We start from the raw sequence: 26259 nt of genomic DNA on the forward strand, positions 1-26259 counted from the left end.
GCTGTTATTATCGTACACAGATGTTATCGTCGCACACCGCTGCTATTATCGTACACTGATGTTATCGTCGCACACAGCTGTTATTATCGTACACTGATGTTATCGTCGCACACAGCTGTTATAATCGTACACAGATGTTATCGTCGCACACCGCTGTTATTATCGTACACAGATGTTATCGTCGCACACCGCTGCTATTATCGTACACTGATGTTATCGTCGCACACAGCTGTTATTATCGTACACAGATGTTATCGTCGCACACCGCTGTTATTATCGTACACAGATGTTATCGTCGCACACCGCTGTTATTATCGTACACTGATGTTATCGTCGCACACCGCTGTTATTATCGTACACTGATGTTATCGTCGCACACCGCTGTTATTATCGTACACTGATGTTATCGTCGCACACCGCTGTTATTATCGTACACTGATGTTATCGTCGCACACCGCTGTTATTATCGTACACTGATGTTATCGTCGCACACAGCTGTTATTATCGTACACTGATGTTATCGTCGCACACAGCTGTTATTATCGTACACTGATGTTATCGTCGCACACTGCTGTTATTAACGTACACTGATGTTATCGTCGCACACTGCTGTTGTTTAGTGAACAATGCAGTTACTACCATACATGCAGTGTTGTTCTTAACTGTTATTAATATCGTACAAACACAATATTACTTTACGATGCAGTGTCGTATTCTGATATATAGTTACACTTGAGTAATTATCAGAGACCTGTGTTGTTATCTTAGTGTTCTAATTACCGTACATTTATTATAGTTTCCTGGCTCTTATTAATGAGTTCCCTTGTTATTATCGTACGATGCTGTTATTATCGTACAGGTGTTATTATCGTACGATGCTGTTATTATCGTACAGGTGTTATTACCATGCGTTGCTGTTTAAGGACACATGCAGTTGTTTTATACTGCTCTCAGAACTCTACAAAACTACTTGGGTTAACCCGTTAATTCCTTCTATCTTACTACAAGAATATACACAAATTTCACCCCCAAAAATGAATGTATTTATACAATCATGAAGTGGTGTAGAGAGAACACTTCTGATAAGCAACAATACACTTGGAAATACGCACCTGAAAAGATACACTTTCAAAGTATGACGGCTCACACTGTGAGGTTATTTACAACACCGGCACTTTGACAGATCGACACTTTGACAGTTTTGATACTTTGACAAACAGGCACTTTGGCAGCTGGAAACTGTGGCATTTATATTTCATAACACTTACGCAACTTGATACCTCAAAGCTTAATTATTTTTAGTGTTTGAAGCTTAGCAGGTTGATACACTGGAAGTTCATTACTCTGAAGTGGACTTGTTGCAAATTTCCAACACCCAAATACTAACCCCTAGTGTGCTAATATAAATTTATTGTATCTAGGAAAACGCATTTACTAACATTACTAATAAGTAGCATCATACAGCAAATTCTTACTAATATCTAGGGCCAGTAGATATTAGCAACAATCCTCCCCCGGCCATATCCTGGCCGGGGAGGATTGACCGGGCACCAATCCTTAACTGTAGCCTCTGTTCACCCAGCAGTGAACGGGTACCTGATTGTTAAACGATTCGGCGGGGTCGTATTCCGGGGAAATTAGGGTTAAGGACCTGCCCGAAACGCTACACGTACTAGTGGCTTTACAAGAATGTAAACTCTTGTATGTAGTATTGCGTCAGTCGCCTAGCTCCCTCGCGAATAAATTATATATTTCTATAAATCGAATTAAACCCAGTCTAACCTAATAGAATTTATTAAGGAATATAGATTGGCCATAGATTTATTTTTATTTAGCAAATTATATAGCCGTATATTGGAAATAATTTATACAGTTGCGATCAGCTGTTCCAGTAAACAAAGTAATGAACTAAATTTCCACTATGAATATATATTTTCCATCTAACGTCATTTAGGTTAAATGATTTGCACAGCAAGAAACAATCTGCTGTTACCTAATGAACGTTACTGTGACGTAAAATAACGTCAGTAATGTTTCCATCCATTCGGAAATTAGAATAAAATATTGCAAGTTGTTACCTAAGTTTCGAACATTCGTCGCGAGGTGGCGCGCACGTCACTAGCAGGAGACTTGGCAGAGAGAGACGCAATTGCGGTTTGGTGCCCTGGAACTGGTCTTTATTATCGATCGAATTTGGGAGCATCAATGCAGTAGCAAGCTTCAGATCGATTCGACAGCTTCAAGAGATTACGGACATCGCGTCCGGCAAGGCAGAGTACCACTGATTTATTATTTTGGCCATTATTATATAATCATGTTGGTTTCTTGTCGTTACGCTGTATACAAACCTAATAACTCCCGTGAGTGGCATTCTTATTCCCAATCCACTTAAATTTCACGAGTAAATGCATAAACATATGCCATTAAGTGAAAATTACATGTGATTCATATTTCAGCATGGAGCTAGCTGTAAGTAATTATCAAATAAAAGAAGGCACCAAACCGGGTAGGTTATGTAGCACCATCAAATGTGCGGAATAATCAGAGGGGCGCTAAGTATCACCAAGGATACCAATACGAGAACAGAAACGCATAAGGCGAACGATATCAATAGCATCTGATTCACCAAGAAGTGTATGGAGGGACAAGTGACCGGGAGGGAGGGTCGGGAAGCAAGACTCACGCTCGTCCTGGAAGGAGCTAGCGGCAAGAGAAACGTAACTCAGCCAGTAGAGTCGCCTGTCACCAGAGATAACCCACTCGGACTGGATTAGACAGGTTATAAAGCTGCTGGACGTAATCTTCGTTCAACATTGGCAGCTAAACCTCTAATTGTTGCCATTCAGTAATTAGACTATTAATCCAATAGCCTAATTACTGATAATTAATTAATTTTGTTATCCATGAATATTATTCTATATTATACGCAGAGTAACATTAAAGAATTTACCCCCCAAAAGATGTGTATGGGCATCACTATATTAAACCAAAGTTTTACAGTCCACTTCTCTAAATTTATTGTGAATTAATTATTAACATTATTATTATAAAATTCATTGGTCATAGGTTTCAGAGCCACATTTTTTTTTTATGTTCCTTAAGAATTTAAGAACGATATTATATACTGGAGTAGACTTCCTCCACAGAACTTTGTGGTCTTAATATTTAATCTGGACTCGGTTTCCAGCCGCCCAGGTACTCTCTCTTAACACTTCATCCAACACTTTAAGTTTTCTTCTAAAGCTTTACGACATATAAGATTCAGTTAAACTTGCAGCTTGAAGAGTGAGTTCTGGGATGTCATAAAATATCAAAGCAACAAGCACAACCGATTGGCGAGCCTCAGGTGAACTGTGTTACACTGTTGCCGGCACTGTTGTTGGCACTGTTGTTGGCACTGCTCGAGCACTGCACTGTCGTGGCTTACCTGCAAAATAAAGAATATATTAGCTCTTCTGTAGTGAAAAATCAAAATATATAAATCACAAGAGCTACACGATAACTACTGATCTATTGCGGTACGACAGACGTGGGAGGACGTGCTACAACAGAGGCCCCTTCACGTGTGTGACTGTTGTAACAGAGGCCCCTTCACGTGTGTGACAGTGTTGTAACAGAGGCCCCTTCACGTGTGTGACTGTTGTAACAGAGGTCCCTTCACGTGTGTGACAGTGTTGTAACAGAGGTCCCTTCACGTGTGTGACTGTTGTAACAGAGGTCCCTTCACGTGTGTGACAGTGTTGTAACAGAGGCCCCTTCACGTGTGTGACTGTTGTAACAGAGGCCCCTTCACGTGTGTGACAGTGTTGTAACAGAGGTCCCTTCACGTGTGTGACAGTGTTGTAACAGAGGTCCCTTCACGTGTGTGACTGTTGTAACAGAGGCCCCTTCACGTGTGTGACTGTTGTAACAGAGGCCTCTTCACGTGTGTGACAGTGTTGTAACAGAGGTCCCTTCACGTGTGTGACAGTGTTGTAACAGAGGCCCCTTCATGTGTGTGACAGTGTTGTAACAGAGGCCCCTTCACGTGTGTGACAGTGTTGTAACAGAGGCCCCTTCACGTGTGTGACAGTGTTGTAATAGAGGCCCCTTCACGTGTGTGACAGTGTTGTAACAGAGGCCCCTTCACGTGTGTGACAGTGTTGTAACAGAGGCCCCTTCACGTGTGTGACAGTGTTGTAACAGAGGCCCCTTCACGTGTGTGACAGTGTTGTAACAGAGGCCCCTTCACGTGTGTGACAGTGTTGTAACAGAGGCCCCTTCACGTGTGTGACAGTGTTGTAACAGAGGCCCCTTCACGTGTGTGACAGTGTTGTAACAGAGGCCCCTTCACGTGTGTGACAGTGTTGTAACAGAGGCCCCTTCACGTGTGTGACAGTGTTGTAACAGAGGCCCCTTCACGTGTGTGACAGTGTTGTAACAGAGGCCCCTTCACGTGTGTGACAGTGTTGTAACAGAGGCCCCTTCACGTGTGTGACAGTGTTGTAACAGAGGCCCCTTCACGTGTGTGACAGTGTTGTAACAGAGGCCCCCCTTCACGTGTGTGACAGTGTTGTAACAGAGGCCCCTTCACGTGTGTGACAGTGTTGTAACAGGTCCCTTCACGTGTGTGACAGTGTTGTAACAGAGGCCCCTTCACGTGTGTGACAGTGTTGTAACAGAGGCCCCTTCACGTGTGTGACAGTGTTGTAACAGAGGCCCCTTCACGTGTGTGACAGTGTTGTAACAGAGGCCCCTTCACGTGTGTGACAGTGTTGTAACAGGTCCCTTCACGTGTGTGACAGTGTTGTAACAGAGGCCCCTTCACGTGTGTGACAGTGTTGTAACAGAGGCCCCTTCACGTGTGTGACAGTGTTGTAACAGAGGCCCCTTTGTAATATCTCACATTGTAATAACTCGCCTTGTATATCTCTCGACCGTGCACCCGCTACTACCACTGAGCTAACCGTGCAATCTCCGCTCTTTCTATGGTAATAACAGATGCTATCGATCATGTAAGATGTTAACACTCGGGCCGTCATACGAAGACGTAAACCAGTAAACAGAAGAGAGAGAGAGAGAGAGAGAGAGAGAGAGAGAGAGAGAGAGAGAGAGCGAGAGAGGAAGAGTGAGGCAGAGCGAGAGCGAGAGCGAGAGAGAGAGGACGAGAGCGAGTGAGGGCGAGGGAGAGTGAGACACTAGTGAGAGAGAGTGAGACAGAAAGATAGAGATAATCGTAGTCACAACCTATCGTATGAATTACCGAGTGACGCTGCCACCACCCTGAGTTACCGGACAGGGGACCGGAGTGAGAGTCGTAGGTCTTGCAGATGGAATAACCTACCAGGACAGGTGTAGGGGACAATTGAACGGTACAAGGATCCTGGCCTGACACTCGAATAATCCTGACCACTTGGGAACTATAGGGTACACAAGAATAAGGCGGGACACACCCAATACTAATACCTCAACACGGAAAACGAACGGGGGGAGGAATATTGGATAATTAAGAACACTAGGTCACTGGGGCAAAGGGGACGGTAGGCCCAATATCACTAAGGCAAGGAACCATTAATACACATTTAATAACAATTAATATATGACTTTATTTAAAATACTTAAATAAGACATTCCCTAACTATATTCCCTACTAGAGGCCAAGGGTACTGAATGAGGTGCTTTAGTACAAGAGAGCCGTACTTACTCGTATGTTGTTCCACAGTTTTCCTGGGAAGATGATGTTCCTTCCCCGAGTCCACACACACACCTTCCTACTGGGCTGCGCCCACTCTACTGACTGTCCCATGATCTGCTGCTCCTCAGCTGAACATGAGGGTTTTGCATTTGATGTTTAGGGGTTAATCCCTGAAGATTATCATGACGGCACCAACTCTGACCTCTTTGTGATTCGATGACCGTTGACCTGACTCTATGGCTAACTTGTACAGAGGTGTAACTTTTACATTGTCTGCCGCCGCCTGTCTGGCGCCTGTGGGTTGTTCATCCTCCACGTGGCCTGTTCATGCTGTTATGATGTTCATGTACTATGTACTGCTCTCTTGTTACACCTTCACGTGTGTGACAGTGTTGTAACAGAGGTCCCTTCATGTGTGTGACAGTGTTATAACAGAGGCCCCTTCACGTGTGTGACAGTGTTGTAACAGAGGTCCCTTCACGTGTGTGACAGTGTTGTAACAGAGGTCCCTTCACGTGTGTGACAGTGTTGTAACAGAGGCCCCTTCACGTGGTTATTTTGAAGTGCTTCCGGGGCTTAGCGTCTCCGCGGCCCGGTCGTCGACCAGGCCTCCTGGTTGCTGGACTGATCAACCAGGCTGTTGGACGCGGCTGCTCGCAGCCTGACGTATGAGTCACAGCCTGGTTGATAAGGTATCCTTTGGAGGTGTTTGTCAAGTTCTCTCTGGAACACTGTGAGGAGTCGGCCAGTTATGTCCCTTATGTGTAGTGGAAGCGTGTTTAACAGTCTCGGGCCTCTGATGTTGATAGTTCTCTCTTGAACACTGTGAGGGGTCGGCCAGTTATGTCCCTTATGTGTAGTGGAAGCGTGTTTAACAGTCTCGGGCCTCTGATGTTGATAGTTCTCTCTCAGAGTACCTGTTGCACCTCTGCTTTTCAACGGGGGTATTCTGCACATCCTGCCATGTCTTCTGGTCTCATATGTTGTTATTTCTGTGTGCAGGTTTGGGACCAGCCCCTCTAATATTTTCCACGTGTAAATTATTATGTATCTCTCCCGCCTGCGCTCAAGGGAGTACAGATTTAGGCTCTTTAGTCGGTCCCAATAGTTTAGATGTTTTACTGAGTGGATTCTAGCAGTAAAAGATCTCTGCACGCTCTCCAGGTCAGCAATTTCTCCAGCTTTGAAAGGGGCTGTCATTGTGCAGCAGTACTCCACTCTAGAGAGCACAAGCGTTTTGAAAAGTATCATCATCGGTATAGCATCTCTAGTGTGAAAAGTTCTTGTTATCCAACCAGTCATTTTTCTTGCAGTTGTGAGGGCTACTTTATTGTGTTCTTTAAAGGTAAGGTCTTCCGACATGAGTACACCCAGATCCTTTACATTGCCTTTTCGTTCTATGTTATGATATGCCTGAGTTTTGTATGTGGTTTCCGTTTTTATATTTTCATTTTTTCCATAGCGCATGAGCTGGAACTTATCTTCGTTAAACACCATATTTTTTCTGTAGCCCATAGAAAGACCTGATCTACATCTGATTGGAGGTTTGCCGTGTCCTCTATGTTGCCAACTCTCATGAAGATCCTAGTGTCATCTGCAAAGGATGATACAGTGCTATAGGTTGTGTTCTTGTCTATGTCCGATATGAGGATGAGAAAAAGTACTGGAGCAAGCACAGTACCCTGGGGGACTGAGGTTGATGGGCTGGATTTTATTTTGTTGACTATTGCACATTGGGTTCTGTTAGTCAGGAAATTGTAGATCCATCTGCCTTTTTTTCCGGGAATTCTTTTTGAACGCATTTTATGTGCAATAACACCATGGTCACATTTATCAAAAGCTTTTGCGAAATCTGTGTAAATAACATCAGCGTTTTGTTTGCCTTCCATAGCATCTAATGCCATATCATAGTGGTCCAGCAACTGCGACAGGCAAGAGCGCCCTGTTCTGAAACCATGTTGTCCGGGGTTATGGAGATGCTGTGATTCCATGAATTTTGTGATCTTACTTCTTAGCACTCTCTCAAATTTTTTTATGATGTGCGATGTTAGTGCTATCGGTCTGTAATTTTTTGCCTCTGCCTTATTTCTTCCTTTATGGAGTGGTGCTATCTCTGCTGTTTTTAGTATGTCAGGAATAACGCCAGTATCTAGTTTTTGTCTCCACAGAATGTGGAGGGCCTGCGATAGTGTTTTTGTACAGTTCTTGATGAATATGGAGTTCCAAGGATCCGGGCCTGGTGCAGAGTGCATAGGCATACTGTTTATGGCTTCTTCAAAATCCAGTGGGGATAGGGTGACGTCTGATATATGATTTGATGTTGGTATCATATCCATGAAAAATTCATTAGGGATATCAATCTTTAGTGCGTTTAATGGCTTGCTGAAAACAGAGTCATACTGCTTTCTCAGTAGCTCGCTCATTTCTTTGTTGTCATCGGTGAAAGTTCCATCTCCCTTTCGCAGGGGCCCGATACTAGATGTGGTTTTTGATCTTGATTTTGCATAGGAGAAAAATTATTTCGGATTTCTCTCTATTTCACTGATGGCCTTTTGCTCTCTTTGCCTCTCCTGGGTTTTGTATGATTCTTGTAACTTGAGTTCAATTGTATCTGTTTCTCTACCTAACCTTCTTCGCCGTTCTTGAGATAGGGTACAGCTCTCAAGTTGTTCCGCGATTCGTTTTCTTCGCCTATATAGGGAACGACGTTCCCGTTCCAATCTGCATCTCTTTCTCTTGTTTCTTAGGGGTATGCGGTTTGAACATATTTCTAGTGCTACTGAGCTTATTTTTTCCAGGCACTGGTTCAGGTTTGCATTTTCTAGCTGTTCTTCCCAGTTTATTTCTGTAAAGTCCTGGTTTATTTGCTCCCAGTATATCTGTTTATTATTGAAGTTGAATTTGCTGATATCTCCTCCACCGGGGATCTGGACTGGTTTTGAAGGTCCATTCCCCATGGTTGTCAGAACTTCAATTAAGTTGTGATCCGAGTAACAGGTATTTGTAATCATTATGTTCCCGATCAACTCATCATTATTAGTGAAAATGAGGTCCAGCGTGTTCTCCTTCCTAGTTGGTTCTACTATTTGCTGGTTTAAGGCAAACCTATCGCACATCCGTAGCAGGTCATTTGCATGTGCCTGTTCATTTAGGCTACTTCCTGGTATTCTTTCTGATATTACTGTATTAGCCAGGTGCTTCCATTTCAGTTGCCATAGGTTGAAGTCCCCAAGCAGGATGATGTTCGGAGCTGGATTTGTGAGTTTTTCCAAGCAGTGCTCTATTTTCATTAGTTGGTCTTTAAACTGCTGAGGGTTTGCCTCCGGTGACTTATATACAAGGACAACAACTACATTTAGGATCTCTATTTTGACTATCAGCACTTCCACCATATCATTTGAGGTGTTTAGCAGCTCAGTACAGATGAGTGTGTCTTTGATGTAGAGGCTGACCCCACCCTGAAGCCGTAGTTTCCTATCACATCTGAAGAGATTGTATTCTGAGATCCATATTTCACCATCAAGGTAGTCCTTTGTGTGAGTTTCCGTTAGGGCTGCAAACACTGCATTTGCCTCATGAAGGAGACCATCTATAAAGTGAACTTTGTTGGATTTGTGTGTTTTTATACCCTGGATGTTGGCAAATATAAATGATGTTATCCTGTTAGTGAAAGTGCTGGATGCTTTACTTGGTGTTAATATCTGAGGCTCTGGTAAGGAGGCCACTGTGTTTGCGTCCTCTCTAGCATTTGACCGAGTTGGTGGTAGAGTCTGGTCCAATATCAAATCTACCCATTCTATCAAAAATATTTGAAAAAATTATTTACAAACAGCTCTATTCCTACCTCGTAAAATTCGACATACTCAGCCCCTGCCAGTTTGGCTTCCGGTCCCAAAAGAGCACCAACGATGCAATCATTAGTCTCCTTGACGTTATCTACTCAGCCCTTGACAAAAATGAGTTTCTGATTGGACTCTTCATTGGCCTAAGAAAAGCCGTTGATACTGTTAATCACAACTACCTCTTACTTAAACTCCAGTATTATGGAATCCGAGGCCTTGCCCTTGACTGCATCCGATCCTATCTTAGTGACTGACACCAATGTGTAACCATCAATGATACAACTTCTTCCACTCTACCAATAACCGTTGGAGTGCCACAGGGCAGTATCTTAGGACCTCTTCTATTTCTTATATATATAAACGATCTGCCTAATGTCTCTAATATTCTCAAACCTATATTGTTTGCTGACGATACTACCCTTATCTATTCAGACCTCAACCCACATACACTAAATAATGTTGTGAATAATGAATTAAAAAAAGTCCACTTATGGATGTCAACTAACAAACTAACATTAAACATAGAAAAGACTTACTACATCTTATTTGGAAGCAAATCATCAAATGCAATTTAACTACAGATAGACAACATTAACATCAGTAATAAAAATGATGGCAAGTTTCTTGGCCTATTCCTTGACAAGAGACTCAACCTCAGCACCCACATTCAACACATAACTAAGAAAGTCTCTAAGACAGTTGGTATACTCTCCAAAATCAGATATTATGTTCCTAACTCTGCTGTCCTCTCACTATATTATGCACTAATCTACCTCTATCTGTGGTATCTTATGGTATCTGTGCATGGGGGTCTACCACTGCAAACCACCTTAAGCCCATCATCACCCAGCAAAAATCTGCTATCAGAATAATAACTAACTCTGCTTTCAGACAACACTCAGCTCCCTTGTTTAAATCCCTAAACTTGCTAAATATTAACTCCCTCCACACATTCTCTTGTGTCAACTACGTTTACAAAACCCTGTTCTTAAATACAAACCATGCTCTGAAACTCTCCCTGGACAGATGTAATAGGACCCATTATCACCACACCAGAAATAAATATCTCTTTGATATCCCCAGGGTCAAACTTAATCTGTGTAAACACTCTATGTAAATTAAGGGACCTAGTCTATGGAACTCACTCCCTAGTGAATTGAAAAGCTGTCAAACTTTTGCCTTATTTAAAAGCAAAACCAAAAAGTACCTAATTTCATATTCTTAGTTTCCTACACTGAGCTTTAAATTTGCTCTGTACCTAGTGCTACCCAATCTCCTAATTTTTATGTATTTAACTCAAACAACCTTATCATTGTTTTCATTGCTGTCTTCTTTTATGTGCTAGCCATATGCTGTATTGTGCCTACCAATTTTTGTCCACTACCATTCAAACTATCATTGCAATCAATCTGAGCTACCTATGTGCTTTAATATACCTACAATTTTCTCTCATCTTTTTTTTCTTGCCTTGTAACTGTTATCATTTTTATAAATTTTGCAAGCATTTACCTACTTAAAATTTTCTTAGATTAAGGACCTGCCCGAAACGCTGCGCGTACTAGTGGCTTTACAAGACTGTAATTACCATATTATGTATCCTCACATTCCCAATGTACATTCTTGTATATGCATAAATAAATAAAAATAAAATAAATAAATAAATTTCTCTTTGAATTATTAGTCATTTTGGCACATTTTTTGTGTATGGCTGCTGAACAGAGTTGGCATTGAAAGCTCTGTTGGTAATCTACCTTCATGTTGCATTCTATGCACGTTTTTATCAAAGACATTTTTGTTGAACACTTCTGTTCAGTGGTGATGGTCTTACAAGGTCTTACAAGGTGGGGTGTTGACCGTGGGTGCTGGCCGTGGGTGTTGACCGTGGGTGTTGACCGTTGGGGGTTGACCGTGGGTGTTGACCGTGGGTGTTTACCAACTTGAGACAGGCCTGGAGGAGCCTGTATGGGCTGGCAGTGTTGCTACCACGTGTCGCACTCTTAACTTGTTTTGTTCACTTGTTAGATTACATTACTTGCATTTCCCACTCGTTATCTTACAGTGGAGGCGTCTAGTTTCTGTGTCTGGGCACTAGTTACCTGAGTACGTTACACTATTTGGAAGAATACACACACAGTGAGTACTGGGGTGAGCCTACCTCCAAATGGCCCTTGTTTACATATACACGACGGACTTATTTTGTGTATAATTTGTTCACTTGATATTAAGATATGTTACCTTATTTTTTGTTATAATAGACACAGGTTTTGCATAGAGAGCTTAGCACTATGGGCACTGATTACTTGATGTTTCAATAGCGAGAGATGTGATTTATTGACGACTTGGCAACTATCGCCTAAGGCCTCCTGGCACCACGAGGGAAGGCCTTGACTACACACGAATTTCACTTATTTTTCCTTTAACACAAACGGTCGGATGGTAATCACTATGATATATTGGTTAATATGTTGAGACACACTTTAAAAGTTATCTGACTGTGTTTAGTTCCTGTATCACTGAAATATCCCTACATATATATTGTTTTCCGCGGAGCTCGCATAGCGTGTCCCTTCCTCTCTCACACCCACAACGTCAACCCTCCCACGTGTAACCACGTGTGTGACAGTGTTGTAACAGAGGCCCCTTCACGTGTGTGACAGTGTTGTAACAGAGGCCCCTTCACGTGTGTGAGAGTGTTGTAACAGAGGCCCCTTCACGTGTGTAAACAGTGTTGCAACAGAGGCCCCTTCACGTGTGTGACAGTGTTGTAACAGAGGCCCCTTCACCTGTGTGACAGTGTTGTAACAGAGGCCCCTTCACGTGTGTGACAGTGTTGTAACAGAGGCCCCTTCACGTGTGTGACAGTGTTGTAACAGGGGCCCCTTCACGTGTGTGACAGTGTTGTAACAGAGGCCCCTTCACGTGTGTGACTGCTGTAACAGGGCCCCCTTCACGGGCCCCCCCCCCACAGCGTCTGGACTAAAGGGGAAGTGTCCATAGAGTTAACCCGCCTCGGTGTATAGGTCAGGCACTCCGGGCAGCCCCCTCTGTCTGCTGGTGTGGCCCCTGGTGTTGTGTCCTGGTGTGGCCCCTGGTGTTGTGTCCTGGTGTGGCCCCTGGTGTTGTGTCCTGGTATGGCCCCCTGGTGTTGTGTCCTGGTGTGGCCCCTGGTGTTGTGTCCTGGTGTGGCCCCTGGTGTTGTGTCCTGGTGTGGCCCCTGGTGTTGTGTCCTGGTGTGGCCCCTGGTGTTGTGTCCTGGTGTGGCCCCTGGTGTTGTGTCCAGGTGTGGCCCCTGGTGTTGTGTCCTGGTGTGGCCCCTGGTGTTGTGTCCTGGTGTGGCCCCTGGTGTTGTGTCCTGGTGTGGCCCCTGGTGTTGTGTCCTGGTGTGGCCCCTGGTGTTGTGTCCTAGTGTGGCCCCTGGTGTTGTGTCCTGGTGTGGCCCCTGGTGTTGTGTCCTGGTGTGGCCCCTGGTGTTGTGTCCTGGTGTGGCCCCTGGTGTTGTGTCCAGCTGTGGCCCCTGGTGTTGTGTCCAGCTGTGGCCCCTGGTGTTGTGTCCTGGTGAGGCCCCCTGGTGTTGTGTCCAGCTGTGGCCTCTATTGTTGTGTCCAGGTGTGGCCCCTGGTGTTGTGTCCTGGTGTGGCCCCTGGTGTTGTGTCCTGGTGTGGCCCCTGGTGTTGTGTCCAGGTGTGGCCCCTGGTGTTGTGTCCAGGTGTGGCCCCTGGTGTTGTGTCCTGGTGTGGCCCCTGGTGTTGTGTCCAGGTGTGTCCCCTGGTGTTGTGTCCTGGTGTGGCCCCTGGTGTTGTGTCCTGGTGTGGCCCCTGGTGTTGTGTCCTGGTGTGGCCCCTGGTGTTGTGTCCTGGTGTGGCCCCTGGTGTTGTGTCCAGCTGTGGCCCCTGGTGTTGTGTCCAGCTGTGGCCCCTGGTGTTGTGTCCTGGTGAGGCCCCCTGGTGTTGTGTCCAGCTGTAGCCTCTATTGTTGTGTATAGGTGTGGCCCCTGGTGTTGTGTCCTGGTGTGGCCCCTGGTGTTGTGTCCTGGTGTGGCCCCTGGTGTTGTGTCCAGGTGTGGCCCCTGGTGTTGTGTCCTGGTGTGGCCCCTGGTGTTGTGTCCTGGTGTGGCCCCTGGTGTTGTGTCCTGGTGTGGCCCCTGGTGTTGTGTCCTGGTGTGGCCCCTGGTGTTGTGTCCAGCTGTGGCCCCTGGTGTTGTGTCCAGCTGTGGCCCCTGGTGTTGTGTCCAGCTGTGGCCCCTGGTGTTGTGTCCTGGTGAGGCCCCCTGGTGTTGTGTCCAGCTGTGGCCTCTATTGTTGTGTCCAGGTGTGGCCCCTGGTGTTGTGTCCAGGTGTGGCCCCTGGTGTTGTGTCCAGATGTGGCCCCTGGTGTTGTGTCCAGGTGTGGCCCCTATTGTTGTGTCCAGGTGTGGCCCCTGGTGTTGTGTCCTGGTGTGGCCCCTGGTGTTGTGTCCTGGTGTGGCCCCTGGTGTTGTGTCCTGCTGTGGCCCCTGGTGTTGTGTCCAGGTGTGGCCCCTGGTGTTGTGTCGAGGTGTGGCCCCTGGTGTTGTGTCCAGCTGTGGCCCCTGGTGTTATGTCCTGGTGTGGCCCCTGGTGTTGTGTCCAGGTGTGGCCCCTGGTGTTGTGTCCTGGTGTGGCCCCTGGTGTTGTGTCCAGGTGTGGCCCCTGGTGTAGTGTCGAGGTGTGGCCTCTGGTGTTGTGTCCAGCTGTGGCCCCTGGTGTTGTGTCCTGGTGTGGCCCCTGGTGTTGTGTCCAGGTGTGGCCCCTGGTGTTGTGTCGAGGTGTGGCCCCGGGTGTTGTGTCCAGGTGTGGCCCCTGGTTTTGTGTCCAGCTGTGGCCCCTGGTGTTGTGTCCTGGTGTGGCCCCTGGTGTTGTGTCCAGGTGTGGCTTCTGGTGTTGTGTCGAGGTGTGGCCCCTGGTGTTTGTCCAGGTGTGGCCCCTGGTGTTGTGTCGAGGTGTGGCCCTCTGGTGTTGTGTCCTGGTGTGGCCCCTGGTGTTATGTCCTGGTGTGGCCCCTGGTGTTGTGTCCAGGTGTGGCCCCTGGTGTTGTGTCGAGGTGTGGCCCCCTGGTGTTGTGTCCTGGTGTGGCCCCTGGTGTTGTGTCCAGCTGTGGCCTCTATTGTTGTGTCCTGGTGTGGCCCCTGGTGTTGTGTCCTGGTGTGGCCCCTGGTGTTGTGTCCAGGTGTGGCCCCTGGTGTTGTGTCCAGGTGTGGACCCTGGTGTTGTGTCCAGGTGTGGCCCCTGGTGTTGTGTCCTGGTGTGGCCCCTGGTGTTGTGTCCTGGTGTGGCCCCTGGTGTTGTGTCCAGGTGTGGCCCCTGGTGTTGTGTCCTGGTGTGGGCCCTGGTGTTGTGTCCAAGTTTGGCCCCCCTGATGTTGTGTCCAGATGTGGCCCCTGGTGTTGTGTCCTGGTGTTGTGTCCAGGTGTGGCCCCTGGTGTTGTGTCCAGGTGTGGCACACTGGTGTTGTGTCCTGGTATGGCCCCTGGTGTTGTATCCTTGGTGTTGTGTCCTGATGGTGATGTGTCCAGGTGGTGTGTCCTGGTATGGCCACTGGTGTTGTGTCCAAGTGTTGTGTCCGGGTGTTGTGTCCTGGTGTTGTGTCCAGGTGGTGTGTCCTGGTGTTGTGTCCTGGTGTTGTGTCCTGGTGTTGTGTCCAGGTGTCTCCCCTGGTGTTGTGTCCAGGAGTGACCCCTGGTGTTGTGTCCAGGTGTGGCCCCTGGTGTTGTGTCCTGGTGTGGCCCCTGGTGTTGTGGTCAGGTGTGGCCCCTGGTGTTGTGTCCAGCTGTGGCCCCTGGTGTTGTGTAATGGTGTTGTGTCCAGGTGTGGCCCCTGGTGTTGTGTCCTGGTGTGGCCCCTGGTGTTGTGTCCTGGTGTGGCCCCTTGTGTTGTGTCCAGGTGTTGTGTCCAGGTGTGGCCCCTGGTGTTGTGTCCTGGTGTGGCCCCTGGTGTTGTGTCCTGGTGGTGTGTCCAGGTGTTGTGTCCTGGTGTTGAGTCCTGGTGTTGTGTCCTGGTGTTGTGTCCTGGTGTTGTGTCTTGGTGTTGTGTCCTGGTGTTGTGTCCAGGTGTTGTGTCCTGGTGTTGTGTCCTGGTGTGGCTCCTGGTGTGTCCTGGTGTTGTGTCCTGGTGTGGCCCCCTGGTGTTGTGTCCTGGTGTTGTGTCCTGGTGTTGTGAAATGGTGTTGTGTCCTGGTGTTGTGTCCTGGTGTGGCCCCTGGTGTTGTGTCCTGGTGTTGTGTCCTGGTGTTGTGTCCTGGTGTGGGCCCCTGGTGTTGTGTCCTGGTGTTGTGTCCTGGTGTTGTGTCCTAGTGTTGTGTCCTGGTGTTGTGTAATGGTGTTGTGTCCTGGTGTGGCCCCTGGTGTTGTGTCCTGGTGTTGTGTCCTGGTGTTGTGTCCTGGTGTGGCCCCTGGTGTTGTGTCCTGGTGTTGTGTCCTGGTGTTGTGTCCTGGTGTTGTGTCCTGGTGTTGTGTCCTGGTGTTGTGTCCTGGTGTTGTGTCCAGGTGTTGTGTCCAGGTGTTGTGTCTTGGTGTTGTGTCCTGGTGTTGTGTCCAGGTGTTGTGTCCTGGTGTGGCTCCTGGTGTGTCCTGGTGTTGTGTCCTGGTGTTGTGTCCTGGTGTTGTGTCCAGGTGTTGTGTCCTGGTGTTGTGTCCTGGTGTGGCCCCTGGTGTTGTGTCCTGGTGTTGTGTCTTGGTGTTGTGTCCTGGTGTTGTGTCCTGGTGTGGCCCCTGGTGTTGTGTCCTGGTGTTGTGTCCTGGTGTTGTGTCCTGGTGTTGTGTCCTGGTGTTGTGTCCTGGTGTTGTGTCCAGGTAATGTGTCCTGGTGTGGCCCCCTGGTGTTGTGTCCTGGTGTTGTGTCCAGGTGTCTCCCCCTGGTGTTGTGTCCAGGTGTGGCCCCTGGTTTTGTGTCCAGGTGTGGCCCCTGGTGTTGTGTCCAGGTGTGGCCCCTGGTGTTGTGTCCAGGTGTGGCCCCTGGTGTTGTGTAATGGTGTTGTGTCCAGGTGTGGCCCCTGGTGTTGTGTCCTGGTGTGGCCCCTGGTGTTGTGTCCTGGTGTGGCCCCTTGTGTTGTGTCCTGGTGTTGTGTCCAGGTGTTGTGTCCTGGTGTTGTGTCCAGGTGTTGTGTCCAGGTGTGGCCCCTGGTGTTGTGTCCTGGTGTGGCCCCTGGTGTTGTGTCCTGGTGTGGCCCCTTGTGTTGTGTCCTGGTGGTGTGTCCAGGTGTTGTGTCCTGGTGTTGAGTCCTGGTGTTGTGTCCTGGTGTTGTGTCCTGGTGTTGTGTCTTGGTGTTGTGTCCTGGTGTTGTGTCCAGGTGTTGTGTCCTGGTGTTGTGTCCTGGCGTGGCTCCTGGTGTGTCCTGGTGTTGTGTCCTGGTGTGGCCCCCTGGTGTTGTGTCCTGGTGTTGTGTCCTGGTGTTGTGTCCTGGTGTTGTGTAATGGTGTTGTGTCCTGGTGTTGTGTCCTGGTGTGGCCCCTGGTGTTGTGTCCTGGTGTTGTGTCCTGGTGTTGTGTCCTGGTGTTGTGTCCTGGTGTTGTGTCCTGGTGTGGCCCCTGGTGTTGTGTCCTGGTGTTGTGTCCTGGTGTTGTGTCCTGGTGTGGGCCCCTGGTGTTGTGTCCTGGTGTTGTATCCTGGTGTTGTGTCCTAGTGTTGTGTCCTGGTGTTGTGTAATGGTGTTGTGTCCTGGTGTGGCCCCTGGTGTTGTGTCCTGGTGTTGTGTCCTGGAGTTGTGTCCTGGTGTGGCCCCTGGTGTTGTGTCCTTGTGTTGTGTCCTGGTGTTGTGTCCTGGTGTTGTGTCCTGGTGTTGTGTCCTGGTGTTGTGTCCAGGTGTTGTGTCCAGGTGTTGTGTCTTGGTGTTGTGTCCTGGTGTTGTGTCCAGGTGTTGTGTCCTGGTGTGGCTCCTGGTGTGTCCTGGTGTTGTGTCCTGGTGTTGTGTCCTAGTGTTGTGTCCAGGTGTTGTGTCCTGGTGTTGTGTCCTGGTGTGGCCCCTGGTGTTGTGTCCTGGTGTTGCGTCTTGGTGTTGTGTCCTGGTGTTGTGTCCTGGTGTGGCCCCTGGTGTTGTGTCCTGGTGTTGTGTCCTGGTGTTGTGTCCTGGTGTTGTGTCCAGGTAATGTGTCCTGGTGTGGCCCCCTGGTGTTGTGTCCTGGTGTTGTGTCCTGGTGTTGTGTCCTGGTGTTGTGTCCAGGTGTTGTGTAATGGTGTTGTGTAATGGTGTTGTGTCCAGGTGTTATGTCCAGGTGTTGTGTCCAGGTGTTGTGTCCTGGTGTTGTGTCCAGGTGTTGTGTCCAGGTGTTGTGTACTGGTGTTGTGTCCTGGTGTGGCCCCTGGTGTTGTGTCCTGGTGCTGTGTCCAGGTGTGGCCCCCTGGTGTGTCCTGGTGTTGTGTCCAGGTGGTGTGTCCTGGTGTGGCCCCCTGGTGTTGTGTCCTGGTGTTATGTCCTGGTGTTGTGTCCAGGTGTGGCCTCCTGGTGTGTCCTGGTGTTGTGTCCAGGTGGTGTGTCCTGGTGTGGCCCCCTGGTGTTGTGTCCTGGTGTTGTGTCCTGGTGTTGTGTCCAGGGGGTGTGTCCTGGCGTGGTCCCCTGGTGTTGTGTCCTGGTGTTGTGTCCTGGTGTTGTGTCCTGGTGTTGTGTCCAGGTGTTGTGTAATGGTGTTGTGTAATATGTTGTGTCCTGGTGTTGTGTCCTGGTGTGGGCCCCTGGTGTTGTGTCCTGGTGTTGTGTCCTGGTGTTGTGTCCTAGTTTTGTGTCCTGGTGTTGTGTAATGGTGTTGTGTCCTGGTGTGGCCCCTGGTGTTGTGTCCTGGTGTTGTGTCCTGGTGTTGTGTCCTGGTGTGGCCCCTGGTGTTGTGTCCTGGTGTTGTGTCCTGGTGTTGTGTCCTAGTGTTGTGTCCTGGTGTTGTGTCCTGGTGTTGTGTCCTGGTGTTGTGTCCAGGTGTTGTGTCCAGGTGTTGTGTCTTGGTGTTGTGTCCTGGTGTTGTGTCCAGGTGTTGTGTCCTGGTGTTGTGTCCAGGTGTTGTGTCCTGGTGTTGTGACCTGGTGTGGCCCCTGGTGTTGTGTCCTGGTGTTGTGTCTTGGTGTTGTGTCCTGGTGTTGTGTCCTGGTGTGGCCCCTGGTGTTGTGTCCTGGTGTTGTGTCCTGGTGTTGTGTCCAGGTGTTGTGTCCTGGTGTTGTGTCCTGGTGTGGCCCCTGGTGTTGTGTCCTGGTGTTGTGTCTTGGTGTTGTGTCCTGGTGTTGTGTCCTGGTGTGGCCCCTGGTGTTGTGTCCTGGTGTTGTGTCCTGGTGTTGTGTCCTGGTGTTGTGGCCTGGTGTTGTGTCCTGGTGTTGTGTCCAGGTAATGTGTCCTGGTGTGGCCCCCTGGTGTTTTGTCCTGGTGTTGTGTCCAGGTGTCTCCCCTGGTGTTGTGTCCAGGTGTGGCCCCTGGTGTTGTGTCCAGGTGTGGCCCCTGGTGTTGTGTAATGGTGTTGTGTCCAGGTGTGGCCCCTGGTGTTGTGTCCTGGTGTGGCCCCTGGTGTTGTGTCCTGGTGTGGCCCCTTGTGTTGTGTCCTGGTGTTGTGTCCAGGTGTTGTGTCCTGGTGTTGTGTCCAGGTGTTGTGTCCAGGTGTGGCCCCTGGTGTTGTGTCCTGGTGTGGCCCCTGGTGTTGTGTCCTGGTGTGGCCCCTTGTGTTGTGTCCTGGTGGTGTGTCCAGGTGTTGTGTCCTGGTGTTGAGTCCTGGTGTTGTGTCCTGGTGTTGTGTCCTGGTGTTGTGTCCTGGTGTTGTGTCCTGGTGTTGTGTCCTAGTGTTGTGTCCTGGTGTTGTGTCCTGGTGTTGTGTCCTGGTGTTGTGTCCAGGTGTTGTGTCCAGGTGTTGTGTCTTGGTGTTGTGTCCTGGTGTTGTGTCCAGGTGTTGTGTCCTGGTGTTGTATCCAGGTGTTGAGTCCTGGTGTTGTGACCTGGTGTGGCCCCTGGTGTTGTGTCCTGGTGTTGTGTCTTGGTGTTGTGTCCTGGTGTTGTGTCCTGGTGTGGCCCCTGGTGTTGTGTCCTGGTGTTGTGTCCTGGTGTTGTGTCCAGGTGTTGTGTCCTGGTGTTGTGTCCTGGTGTGGCCCCTGGTGTTGTGTCCTGGTGTTGTGTCTTGGTGTTGTGTCCTGGTGTTGTGTCCTGGTGTGGCCCCTGGTGTTGTGTCCTGGTGTTGTGTCCTGGTGTTGTGTCCTGGTGTTGTGTCCTGGTGTTGTGTCCAGGTAATGTGTCCTGGTGTGGCCCCCTGGTGTTTTGTCCTGGTGTTGTGTCCAGGTGTCTCCCCTGGTGTTGTGTCCAGGTGTGGCCCCTGGTGTTGTGTCCAGGTGTGGCCCCTGGTGTTGTGTCCAGGTGTGGCCCCTGGTGTTGTGTAATGGTGTTGTGTCCAGGTGTGGCCCCTGGTGTTGTGTCCTGGTGTGGCCCCTGGTGTTGTGTCCTGGTGTGGCCCCTTGTGTTGTGTCCTGGTGTTGTGTCCAGGTGTTGTGTCCTGGTGTTGTGTCCAGGTGTGGCCCCTGGTGTTGTGTCCTGGTGTGGCCCCTGGTGTTGTGTCCTGGTGTGGCCCCTTGTGTTGTGTCCTGGTGGTGTGTCCAGGTGTTGTGTCCTGGTGTTGAGTCCTGGTGTTGTGTCCTGGTGTTGTGTCCTGGTGTTGTGTCTTGGTGTTGTGTCCTGGTGTTGTGTCCAGGTGTTGTGTCCTGGTGTTGTGTCCTGGTGTGGCTCCAGGTGTGTCCTGGTGTTGTGTCCTGGTGTGGCCCCCTGGTGTTGTGTCCTGGTGTTGTGTCCGGGTGTTGTGTCCTGGTGTTGTGTCCTGGTGTTGTGTCCTGGTGTGGCCCCTGGTGTTGTGTCCTGGTGTTGAGTCCTGGTTTTGTGTCCTGGTGTTGTGTCCTGGTGTTGTGTCCTGGTGTTGTGTCCTGGTGTGGCCCCCTGGTGTTGTGTCCAGTTGTTGTGTCCTGGTATTGAGTCCAGGGGTTGTGTCCAGATGTTGTGTCCATGTGTTGTGTCCAGGTGTTGTGTCCAGGTGTTGTGTCCAGGTGTTGTGTCCTGGTGTTGTGTCCAGGTGTTGTGTCCTGGTGTGGCCCCTGGTGTTGTGTCCTGGTGTTGTGTCCAGATGTTGTGTCCATGTGTTGTGTCCTGGTGTTGTGTCCAGGTGTAGTGTCCAGATGTTGTGTCCATGTGTTGTGTCCTGGTGTTGTGTCCAGGTATGTCTTGGTGTTGTGTCCTAGTGTTGTGTCCAGGTAATGTGTCCTGGTGTTGTGTACTGGTGTTGTGTCCTGGTGTTGTGTCCTGGTGTTGTGTCCTAGTGTTGTGTCCAGGTAATGTGTCCTGGTGTTGTGTACTGGTGTTGTGTCCTGGCGTGGCCCCTGGTGTTGTGTCCAGATGTTGTGTCCAGATGTTGTGTCCATGTGTTGTGTCCAGGTGTTGTGTCCTGGTGTTGTGTCCTGGTGTTGTGTCCAGATGTTGTGTCCAGATGTTGTGTCCATGTGTTGTGTCCAGATGTTATCTTGAGGTTATCTTGAGATGATTTCGGGGCTTTTTAGTGTCCCCGCGGCCCGGTCCTCGACCAGGCCTCCACCCCCAGGAAGCAGCCCGTGACAGCTGACTAACACCCAGGTACCTATTTACTGCTAGGTAACAGGGGCATTCAGGGTGAAAGAAACTTTGCCCATTTGTTTCTGCCTCGTGCGGGAATCGAACCCGCGCCACAGAATTACGAGTTATGTTGTGTCCTGGTGTTGTGTCCTGGTGTTGTGTCCAGGTGTTGTGTCCAGATGTTGTGTCCATGTGTTGTGTCCAGGTGTTGTGTCCTGGTGTTGTGTCCAGATGTTGTGTCCTGGTGTTGTGTCCTGGTGTTGTGTCCTGGTGTTGTGTACTGGTGTTGCCCCTGGTGTTGTGTCCTGGTGTTGTGTCCTGGTGTTGTGTCCTGGTGTGGCCCCTGGTGTTGTGTCCTGGTGTTGTGTCCTGGTGTTGTGTCCTGGTGTTGTGTCCTGGTGTTGTGTCCTGGTGTTGTGTCCTGGTGTGGCCCCCTGGTGTTGTGTCCTGGTGTTGTGTCCTGGTGTTGTGTCCTGGTGTTGTGTAATGGTGTCGTGTCCTGGTGTTGTGTCCTGGTGTGGCCCCTGGTGTTTCGTCCTGGTGTTGTGTCCTGGTGTTGTGTCCAGGTGTGGCCCCCTGGTGTTGTGTCCTGGTGTTGTGTCCTGGTGTTGTGTCCTGGTGTTGTGTCCTGGTGTGGCCCCCTGGTGTTGTGTCCTGGTGTTTTGTAATGGTGTTGTGTCCTGGTGTCGTGTCCTGGTGTGGCCCCTGGTGTTGTGTCCTGGTGTTGTGTCCTGGTGTGGCCCCCTGGTGTTGTGTCCTGGTGTTTTGTAATGGTGTTGTGTCCTGGTGTCGTGTCCTGGTGTGGCTCCTGGTGTTGTGTCCTGGTGTTGTGTCCTGGTGTGGCCCCCTGGTGTTGTGTCCTGGTGTTGTGTCCTGGTGTTGTGTCCTGGTGTTGTGTCCAGGTAATGTGTCCTGGTGTGGCCCCCTGGTGTTGTGTCCTGGTGTTGTGTCCTGGTGTTGTGTAATGGTGTTGTGTAATGGTGTTGTGTCCAGGTGTTGTGTCCAGGTGTTGTGTCCAGGTGTTGTGTCCTGGTGTGGCCCCTGGTGTTGTGTTCTGGTGTTGTGTCCAGGTGTGGCCCCCTGGTGTGTCCTGGTGTTGTGTCCAGGTGGTGTGTCCTGGTGTGGCCCCCTGGTGTTGTGTCCAGGTGTTGTGTCCTGGTGTTGTGTCCTGGTGTTGTGTCCTAGTGTTGTGTCCAGGTAATGTGTCCTGGTGTTGTGTCCTGGTGTTGTGTCCATGTGTGGCCCCCTGGTGTTGTGTCCAGGTGTTGTGTCCTGGTATTGAGTCCAGGGGTTGTGTCCTGGTGTTCTGCCCAGGTGTTGTGTCCTGGTGTTGTGTCCAGGTGTTATGTCCAGGTGTTGTGTCCATGTGCTGTGTCCTGGTGTTGTGTCCAGGTGTTGTGTCCTGGTGTGGCCCCCTGGTGTTGTGTCCAGTTGTTGTGTCCTGGTATTGAGTCCAGGGGTTGTGTCCAGATGTTGTGTCCATGTGTTGTGTCCAGGTGTTGTGTTCAGGTGTTGTGTCCTGGTGTTGTGTCCAGGTGTTGTGTCCTGGTGTGGCCCCTGGTGTTGTGTCCTGGTGTTGTGTCCTGGTGTTGTGTCCTGGTGTTGTGTCCTGGTGTTGTGTCCAGATGTTGTGTCCATGTGTTGTGTCCTGGTGTTGTGTCCAGGTGTTGTGTCCTGGTGTTGTGTTCAGGTGTTGTGTCCTGGTGTGGCCCCTGGTGTTGTGTCCTGGTGTTGTGTCCAGATGTTGTGTCCATGTGTTGTGTCCTGGTGTTGTGTCCAGGTGTAGTGTCCAGATGTTGTGTCCATGTGTTGTGTCCTGGTGTTGTGTCCAGGTATGTCCTGGTGTGGCCCCGGGTGTTGTGTCCAGATGTTTTGTCCATGTGTTGTGTCCTGGTGTTGCGACCAGGTGTTATGTCCAGATGTTGTGTCCATGTGTTGTGTCCTGGTGTTGTGTCCTGGTGTTGTGTCCAGATGTTGTGTCCTGGTGTTGTGTCCTGGTGTTGTGTACTGGTGTTGCCCCTGGTGTTGTGTCCTGGTGTTGTGTCCAGGTGTGGCCCACTGGTGTTGTGTCCAGGTGTGGCCCCTGGTGTTGTTTCCTGGTGTGGCCCCCCTGGTGTTGTGTCCTGGTGTGGCCCCCTGGGGGTTGTGTCCTGGTGTTGTGTCCAGGTGTTGTGTCCTGGTGTTGTGTCCTGGTGTTGTGTCCTGGTGTGGTTTCCTGATGTTGTGTCCTGGTGTTGTGTTCAGGTGTGGCCCCCTGGTGTTGTGTCCTGGTGTGGCCCCTGGTGTTGTGTCCAGGTGTGGCCCCTGGTGTTGTTTTCCTGGTGTTGTGTCCTGGTGTTGTGTCCTGGTGTTGTGTCCTGGTGTTGTGTCCTGGTGTGGCCCCTGGTGTTGTGTCCTGGTGTTGTGTCCAGGTGTGGCACCTGGTGTTGTGTCCACGTGTAGCCCCCCTGATGTTGTGTCCACGTGTTGTGTCCACGTGTTGTGTCCACGTGTTTTGTCCTGGTGTTGTGTCCACGTGTTGTGTCCTTGTTTGGTCCCCTGGTGTTGTGTCCAGGTGTTGTGTCCTGGTGTTGTGCCCTGGTATTGTGTCCAGGTGTTGTGGCCAGGTGTTGTGTCCTGGTGTTGTGTCATTGTTTGGTCCCCTGGTGTTGTGTCCTGGTGTTGTGTCCTTGTTTGGTCCCCTGGTGTTGTGTCCAGGTGTTGTGTCCAGGTGTTGTGTCCTGGTGTTGTGTCCTTGTTTGGTCCCCTGGTGTTGTGTCCTGGTGTTGTGTCCTGGTATTGTGTCCTTGTTTGGTCCCCTGGTGTTGTGTCCTGGTGTTGTGTCCAGGTGTTGTGTCCTGGTGTTGTGTCCTGGTGTTGTGTCCTGGTGTGGCCCTCTGGTGTTGTGTCCTGGTGTTGTGTCCAGGTGTGGCCCACTGGTGTTGTGTCCTGGTATTGTGTCCTTGTTTGGTCTCCTGGTGTTGTGTCCTGGTGTTGTGTCCAGGTGTGGCCCACTGGTGTTGTGTCCTGGTGTTATGTTCTTGTTTGGTCCCCTGGTGTTGTGTCCAGGTGTTGTGTCCTGGTGTTGTGTCCTGGTGTTGTGTCCAGGTGTTGTGACCAGGTGTTGTGCCCAGGTGTTGTGTCCAGGTGTGGCCCACTGGTGTTGTGTCCTTGTGGTGTGTCCTGGTGTTGTGTCCTGGAGTGGCATCTGGTGTTGTGTCCAGGTGTTGTTTCTGGTGTTATGTCCTGGTGTTGTGTCCTGGTGTTGTGTCCTGGTGTTATGTCCTGGTGTTGTGTCCAGGTGTAGCCCCCCTGGTGTTGTGTCCTGGTGTTATGTTCTGGTGTTGTGTCCTGGTGTTGTGTCCTGGTGTTATGTCCTGGTGTGGCATCTGGTGTTGTGTCCAGGTGTAGCCCCCCTGGTGTTGTGTCCTAGTGTTATGTCCTGGTGTTGTGTCTTGGTGTTGTGTCCTGGTGTTGTGTCCTACTGTTATGTCCTCGTGTTGTGCCCTGGTGTGGCATCTGGTGTTGTGTCCAGGTGTAGGCCCCCCTGGTGTTGTGTCTTGGTGTTGTGTCCTGGTGTTGTGTCCTGGTGTTGTGTCCTGGTGTTGTGTCCTACTGTTATGTCCTGGTGTTGTGACCTGGTGTGGCCCGCTGGTGTTGTGTCCAGGTGTGGCCCCCTGGTGTTGTGTCCTGGTGTTATGTCCTGGTGTTGTGTCCTGGTGTTGTGTCCTGGTATTGTGTCCTGGTGTTGTGTCCTGGTGTTGTGTCCTGGTGTTGTGTCCTGGTGTTATGTCCTGTTGTTGTGCCCTGGTGTGGCATCTGGTGTTGTGTCCAGGTGTAGGCCCCCGTGGTGTTGTGTCCTGGTGTTGTGTCCTGGTGTTATGTCCTGGTGTTATATCCTGGTGTTGTGTCCTGGTGTTATGTCCTGGTGTTGTGACCTGGTGTAGCCCCCTGGTGTTGTGTCCAGGTGTGGCCCCCTGGTGTTGTGTCCTGGTGTGACCCCTGGTGTTGTGCCCAGGTGTGGCCCCCTGGTGTTGTGTCCTGGTGTTGTGTCCTGGTGTTGTGTCCTGGTGTTGGGTCCTGGTGTTGTGTCCTGGTGTTGTGTCCTGGTGTTGTGTCCTGGTGTGGCCCCTGGTGTTGTGTCCTGGTGTTGTGTCCAGGTGTTGTGTCCAGGTGTTGTGTCCTGGTGTTGTGTCCTGGCGTTGTGTCCTGGTGTTGTGTCCTGGTGTTGTGTCCTGGTGTTATGTCCTGGTGTTGTGTCCAGGTGTTGTGTCCGGGTGTTGTGTCCAGGTGGGGCCCCTAGTGTTGTTTCCTGGTGTTGTGTCCATGTGTCTCCCCTGGTGTTGTGCCCAGGTGTGGCCCCCTGGTGTTGTGTCCTGGTGTTGTGTTCTGGTGTGGCCCCTGGTGTTGTGTCCAGGTGTCTCCCCTGGTGTTGTGCCCAGGTGTGGCCCCCTGGTGTTGTGTCCATGTGTGGCCCCCCTGGTGTTGTGTCCTGTTGTTGTGTCCTGTTGTTGTGTCCAGGTGTTGTGTCCTGGTGTTGTGTCCAGGTGTTATGTCCAGGTGTTGTGTCCATGTGTTGTGTCCTGGTGTTGTGTCCAGGTGTTGTGTCCTGGTGTGGCCCCGGGTGTTGTGTCCAGATGTTTTGTCCATGTGTTGTGTCCTGGTGTTGCGACCAGGTGTTGTGTCCAGATGTTGTGTCCATGTGTTGTGTCCTGGTGTTGTGTCCTGGTGTTGTGTCCAGATGTTGTGTCCTGGTGTTGTGTCCTGGTGTTGTGTACTGGTGTTGCCCCTGGTGTTGTGTCCTGGTGTTGTGTCCAGGTGTGGCCCACTGGTGTTGTGTCCAGGTGTGGCCCCTGGTGTTGTTTCCTGGTGTGGCCCCCCTGGTGTTGTGTCCTGGTGTGGCCCCCTGGGGGTTGTGTCCTGGTGTTGTGTCCAGGTGTTGTGTCCTGGTGTTGTGTCCTGGTGTTGTGTCCTGGTGTGGTTTCCTGGTGTTGTGTCCTGGTGATGTGTTCAGGTGTGGCCCCCCTGGTGTTGTGTCCTGGTGTGACCCCTGGTGTTGTGTCCAGGTGTGGCCCCTGGTGTTGTTTTCCTGGTGTTGTTTTCCTGGTGTTGTGTCCTGGTGTTGTGTCCTGGTGTTGTGTCCTGGTGTTGTGTCCTGGTGTGGCCCCTGGTGTTGTGTCCTGGTGTTGTGTCCAGGTGTGG

The 26259-nt window shown here is 50.3% G+C and overlaps 1 long non-coding RNA gene across 1 annotated transcript in view; it reads right to left on the bottom strand.

Annotated features, from left to right (window-relative positions):
- Positions 1–3144: 3144 nt before the first annotated feature.
- LOC138350930 (uncharacterized) overlaps positions 3145–26259 on the bottom strand; it is a 90403-nt gene continuing 67288 nt past the window's right edge. Inside the window, exon 2 of the long non-coding RNA XR_011222301.1 lies at positions 3145–3427. This is a non-coding gene — a long non-coding RNA (uncharacterized lncRNA). The remainder of the gene's footprint in view (positions 3428–26259) is intronic.

This window comes from Procambarus clarkii, chromosome 48, assembly GCF_040958095.1.
Source record: "Procambarus clarkii isolate CNS0578487 chromosome 48, FALCON_Pclarkii_2.0, whole genome shotgun sequence".
Lineage (NCBI taxonomy): Eukaryota > Metazoa > Arthropoda > Malacostraca > Decapoda > Cambaridae > Procambarus > Procambarus clarkii.